We start from the raw sequence: 6738 nt of genomic DNA, 5'->3' as shown, positions 1-6738 counted from the left end.
CTTTTTGAAAAGTGGGATCCAAACCAACAGAAGAGCGTGCGGGAGTGGCACCGACATCCTCAGACGTTTCACCGAAATGGTGACAGCTCAACACATGTCACTGTCTGGCGGAGTCGCCGGACCCTCTGTCCCCCATCTCTGCAATCGCACGCTCAGTCGGGCTTCTGAATTGTATGCTACAGCGTTGTCAAAATAAATCCCAGAATGCTGCAGTTTCCCCGAGGATGCATGTTGACAGCGAGCTGCAGCGATAAACTTCGCTGCAATATGTGCTGCTAAGTTGAGAACAAGCCAACGTCAAGAGCAATAAAAAAGGCTCATCTGCTGGACGATTTATGAGGGTGCTCCATAGCTTGCTGCATATTCTAAAACTCAAATAGCTTCTGAGTTGTGACGGACAAGACTGATTGGACGTTATCGCTCAGCAGCAGCGGTCGGCAGCGGAGCAGCCACCGTTTGACCTTTGACCTTTGGCCGACCCAGCGCGGTCGAGATGAATAAATGGACCAGTCGGGATCAGTCGGCTGTCAGCACAATAGCCAGATGGCCTGGTCGGCTGTTTATTTATATTTTTTTCTACTGTGATGGCTTGAATCACAAAACAGGCACAGAAATGTGGTCGCAGTTGTGCCAAACAGCATTGCAAAAACGTTTACTACAAAAAAAGTAAATTTGGACTGTTTTTGCTCTCTGAAGGTCACACCATACAACTTACGTCACTTAGACAAGATATGAGCACACAAACGTAAAAACATCTTTAAAAAGAGGTTTCATTGGCGCGAGTCCCAGCGCCAAGATACATGCCACAATGAAAACATTGTTATATGTCTGTCACAGGGCTGCAGAGTCGATAGATTTTAGGGTAACGCCGACTCCGACTCCGACTCCAACTCCGACTCCGATTCGGACGGTTCAATTAAAATCCATATCATGATGTTGAAGTTCATAATGGAGATGTTTTTATCTTGCCTGAAACGATCCATTGTGCGTTCCAAGGCTTTGCGTTGCAACTATGCATTAGAAATAGCATGCAGGGTTAAAAAGCAGGTTCTGGGGGCATTCACCGTCTTCTGCTTCTTTCGCTGCTCGTCCAAAGCCGCAAAATGGCCTTTTTCGACAAAACTAATTTCGAGCGCAGTATCGTCAAACAAGCATGGGTGCAGTGCATGACGTTGAGCCATGCAGCGTTTACTCGACTCCGGAGTCGGAGTCGGTAAGATTTTGGCGACTCCAACTCCGACTCCGATTCCGACTCCGCAGCCCTGTCTGCCAAAAACATAAGACAAGAGCGACTTAAGCATTCGCACCGTCCATAAGAAATTAACAAACATTACACCTGGCCCGTTCTCGCTTTAACGACACCTTCCCTTGGCTCGAACACGGGTCATGTGTCGCTGCCGGTCCCCGTATGTCTCCCCCTGGAGATGTTCGGTGGAGCGAGCCAGGCCAAACACGAGCGCGCTATCCGTGCCGCGCCGCACCGGTCAGGTTTACGCTCGGCTGCTGGAGTCTGGCCAGCGCGGATCCCTACGTAGGCGTGTGGGGGCAACATTCGGTTCGGCGAACGGTGCACTCGGCCGCTGCACCGGCGCCCGGTAATGGCCCCCTGACATCAACAGGCCCCCGGCTATGGACTATCAGGGTCGCCGGCGCCGGGCTGCCACTGGCATAGTAGTGGTAAGCAGAATGGCGTCTGTTGAGAAACAGTCGGACAAAGGCAACGTTCATAGGAGCTACAGATGGATGAGCGGCAGTAGCCTATATAGAGGCTATCTTGGATATTTTTATCTCTTATGATGTCATTGTGAATGCAAGGCAGACAAGCTAATCGCCACATTTTGAGCACCTCAATCACATTAATTCGAAAGTTATGTGCAGCAGTCATGATGGTTCGAACGTAAATTAGGCCATCAAGAGATGTTTAGTTTTTATTGCTTCATTTCAGGTCAAAACAGACGCCCAGAGATCCACCATACAACCAAAACTACTTCCTGCAACAGCCGCCAGTCTGCGTGCCACAGGCCCACCCTAAAAAGGCGCAGGCTAGGTCTCGCCGGACACTGATTTTCCCAAGAACCTGACTACGGCAGGCAACCCATGCCAGAGACTCGGCGAGCTTATATTATCAGACATAATTACGGCGAGATTGATGATCGCGATGCTAATGCTTGCTCAATATAGACGTCCTATGCGTAATGCGCTGTTCGATACGTGATAAATCATATTTAATATCCATACTAGAGGGACAGCATTACGCGCAGCGTAAAGAGGGACAGCATTACGCGCAGCGTAATGAATCAATTTTCAATAAAATCGGCCCAGTAGCGGCCGAGTTATGGCCAGGATAAATTTGGCGTCTCCTCCTGGCCGGCGGTGCTCTGTTCCGATATTCATTGCCAAAGGTCAGTGACCTTCCGGCTCTGATTTCGCTCAGTTTTGCAAGCGAGGAAACTGAGGCTAATGCGCGTGCTCTCTGATCGGCGACGGCCGCGGCCCAAAATCCCGCAAAGATGCGCCCGCCACGTGCAAACCGGCGAGCGCACCCCCACCAAAATTTAATACGACAAACAGATGCACGCGTCCGACTTAAGTCCAAAATTTCACCCGCGTAGCCCGCACCGTTCCGGAGCAATAGCCCGCCAAGCGTGACTGACGCGTTACATACATACATACATACATACATACATACGTACAGACGTTTTGATTTTTATATATGTGAACTAGCCTCCAGAGGGAAACAACTAAAAAAATAACAGTTTTTATTAAAATCGTTTTCTGCAATAACCTTTGACTCCAGACAGTGACGACATCTATTTTGCCAGCATCGTATTCCTCTCGTCGAAACGCGTCGAATGAACTATACGTCGACCTTGAAAGGTCATTTTGAAAATTTGACCTCAGGTCAAGGTCATGACCTTGACGGACAGGGTCATGTTGCATATCACCCGATCCATATCGTCGAGCTGAACACATCTGACGTGTTTTCACCGCTTTAGCACGTCTCTATCAAAAGGTATAGCCAAAGAAATGCTGGTGACGGTTCATGACCTGAGATGACCTCAGGTGCACACAGAAGGGTCACAGGTGCATTTTGTCGATTCAGTGTGTTATGTTTACCTATGAACCGGTGTTTGAGAGGGTTTTGAACCACATTCGTCCAAAAGAGGCGCATTTCAATTTTCTCCAATTGGTTTATAGTTTATACCTAATGGAGAAGTCGCAAAATTGACCTGACCTTAGGTCATGGATATCAAAAGTCCGACATAAACAATTTGGCGTCTCCTCCTCGACATAAACAAATTTGGCGTCTCCTCCTGGCCGGCGGTGCCCTGTTCCGGTATTCATTGCCAAAGGTCAGTGACCTTCCGGCTCTGATTTCCCTCAGTTTTGCAGCGAAGAAACTGAGCCTAAGGCGCGTGCCGTCTGATCGGCGCCGGCCGCGGCCAAAATTCCGCAAAGATGCGCCCGCCACGTGCAAACCGGCGAGCGCCCCCCCCACCAAAATTTAATACGACAAACAGATGCACGCGTCCCACTTGCCCCAAAAATTTCACCCCCGTAGCCCGCACCGTTCCGGAGCAATAGCCCGCCAAGCGTGACTGACGCGTTACATACATACATACATACATACGTACAGACGTTTTGATTTTTATATATGTAAACTAGAGGGACAGCATTACGCGCAGCGTAAAGAGGGACAGCATTACGCGCAGCGTAATAAATAAATTTTCATTAAAATCGACCCAGTAGCGGCCGAGTTATGGCCAGAATAAATTTGGCGTCTCCTCCTGGCCGGCGGTGCTCTGTTCTGGTATTCATTGCCAAAGGTCAGTGACCTGCCGGCTCTGATTTCCCTCAGTTTTGCAGCGAAGAAACTGAGCCTAAGGCGCGTGCTCTCTGCTCGGCGCCGGCCGCGGCCCAAAATCCCGCAAAGATGCGCCCGCCACGTGCAAACCGCCGAGCGCACCCCCACCAAAATTTAATACGACAAACAGATGCACGCGTCCGACTTAAGTCCAAAATTTCACCCCCGTAGCCCGCACCGTTCCGGAGCAATAGCCCGCCAAGCGTGACTGACGCGTTACATACATACATACATACATACGGACATTTTGATTTTTATATATGTAAACTAGGTGCCGAGCATTACGCGCAGCGTAATAAATCAAGTTTCATTGCAATCGGCCCAGTAGCGGCCGAGTTATGGCCAGAATAAATTTGGCGTCTCCTCCTGGCCGGCGGTGCTCTGTTCCGGTATTCATTGCCAAAGGTCAACGACCTCCGACTCTGTTTTCCCTCATTTTCGCAGCGAACAATCTGAGCCTAAGGCGCGTGCCGTCTGCTCGAAACCGGCCGCGGCCCAAAATCCCGCAAAGATTCGCCCGCCACGTGCAAACCACCGAACCCACCCCCACCAAAATTTAATACAACAAACAGATGCACGCGTCCGACTCGGCGCAAAAATTTCACCCCCGTAGCCCGCACCGTTCCGGAGCAATAGCCCGCCAAGCGTGACTGACGCGTTACATACATACATACATACATACATACATACGTACAGACGTTTTGATTTTTATATATGTAACTAGAGGGACATCATTACGCGCAGCGTAATAAATCAATTTTCATTAAAATCGGCCCAGTAGCGGCCGAGTTATTGCCAGAATAAATGTTGCGTCTCCTCTTGGCCGGCGGTGCTCTGTTCCGGTATTCATTGCCAAAGGTCAGTGACCTTCCGGCTCTGATTTCGCTCAGTTTGGCAAGCGAAGAAACTGAGCCTAAGGCGCGTGCCGTCTGCTCGAAACCGGCTGCGGCCCAAAATCCCGCAAAGATTCGCCCGCCACGTGCAAACCACCGAACCCACCCCCACCAAAATTTAATACGACAAACAGATGCACGCCTCCGACTTACGTTCAAAATTTCACCCCCGTAGCCCGCATCGTTCTGGAGCAATAGCCCGTCAAGCGTGACTGACGCGTTACATACATACATACGTACAGACATTTTGATTTTTATATATGTAATTAAACATATTTATCTGACAACACGCTGTTTCTCGGATACCAAATAACTTTGTGTGTGCATCGATTCTGTGATGCGAGTTCCATTCAGCATAAAACATTCCTGCAGATATCAAGGAACTCTAGCACCTATGACACAGCATACATTAACCCGCGCCCTGCTGGGGGGGGGGGTGTTTGAACACCCCCCCCCCTTGTGGTTTTTCGCGAATATCTCAAAAACGGCGGCGCGGAGCGCCGCCGTTTTTGGTACACCTTATCATACATCAATTCTACACATGTTGTGAAAATTTCAGACCAAGGTCATTCAAGGTCAGGTCACCAGGTCACTTGAAGTGACCTCACCTCATAAAAAGTTTCAATGTCTGTCATAGCTACACCGAATGACCGATCGCTTTGAAACTGTCAGCGATTGCTAAGAGCAATAGTATGTACAAAATTTATATTTCAGAATTTTGATATCGATGACCTAAGGTCAGGTCAATTTTGCGACCTCCCCATTATAAGTCAATGGGAGAAAATTGAAATGCGCCTCTTTTGGACGAAAGACATTATAAACACTCCCAAACACCGAATTACAAGTGGTTTAGACACACAGAACATGAAAATGGTGTCCGTGACCCTTGGTTATGCCCTGAGGTCATCTTAGGTCAGGAATGGTATCTAACAGTTTTTCGCAAATAACTTTTGATAGAGGCATGCTAGAGCGATGAAAACGCCTTAGATGTGTTCAGCTCGACGATACGGATCGACTGATATGCAACATGACCCTTTCCGGTCAGGTCATGACCTTGACCTGAGGTCAAATTTTCAAGTTGACCTTTCAAGGTCAAGTTATAGTTCATTCGATGCGTCTTGACGAGAGGAACACGATGCCGGTAAAAGTAAGCTCGTACAATGCTTGGGTCAAAAGTTATTGCAGAAAAACTGTTTCCGAAAAAATCGGCTATTTTTGCAGTTTTTGCCCCCTGCAGGCAAAACCGTTGACGTTAGGTCAAATCTGAGAGAATTATTCAGAAAGGGCGTTAATAGAGCTATCGAATGCGCTTTTCCGCGGCGCTGTAGTTCTATTGGTTCCCGAGTTATGCGTTGGCTTCTTGGAAATTGTCGACATTCGACCTGGAAATCGGCGAAATTTTGCCTTCAATGACCTCTGGTGACCTGACCTTTGACCTGACCAAAAATTGACTGAAGTGATTTCGTCATTATTTTTGACGCTCTTTCGAACGCCGCCTTTCGCGTATCGCTACGTGGCCCAGGAGCCGAGTTACAAGGGGGGGTGTTCAAACACCCCCCCCCCCCCCAGCAGGGCGTGGAAATCCAGGACCCCCAGCCGGGCGCGGGTTAATGCGCTAATTTAGGTAAAACTAGCATAACTTTTCCATTGTCTATGTGGCTGCGTGCATGCGGTGAAGTGTACCGCCTGGGCTCGTACTTACGTGCATTTGTCCTTGGCATAAGTTGTGTACCTTTATTATGCCTACACGTGCTGGTTTACTGATGCATTATGCATGACCTCGGAACACTCATATATCTGGACGTTCGGGGTGGGGCAGCGGGCAGCGGAACACGCCGACAGTCACTCCGTGTTGACCCTCAATCAATTCTGGAAGATTGGGTGCCTCAGCACAAACAGGGCTCTGGACCCTCGGCGACTGCAAATGAGAGCCGCCCGCTCTGAAGTTGGTCTCGCAGACCCTCTGAAAAACAGCCCGAG

This window comes from Amphibalanus amphitrite, unplaced genomic scaffold (assembly GCF_019059575.1).
Source record: "Amphibalanus amphitrite isolate SeventyFive unplaced genomic scaffold, NRLGWU_Aamphi_draft 002078F_arrow, whole genome shotgun sequence".
In the NCBI taxonomy this organism is placed as follows: domain Eukaryota; kingdom Metazoa; phylum Arthropoda; class Thecostraca; order Balanomorpha; family Balanidae; genus Amphibalanus; species Amphibalanus amphitrite.
Note: the sequence above shows the minus strand (reverse complement) of the source record.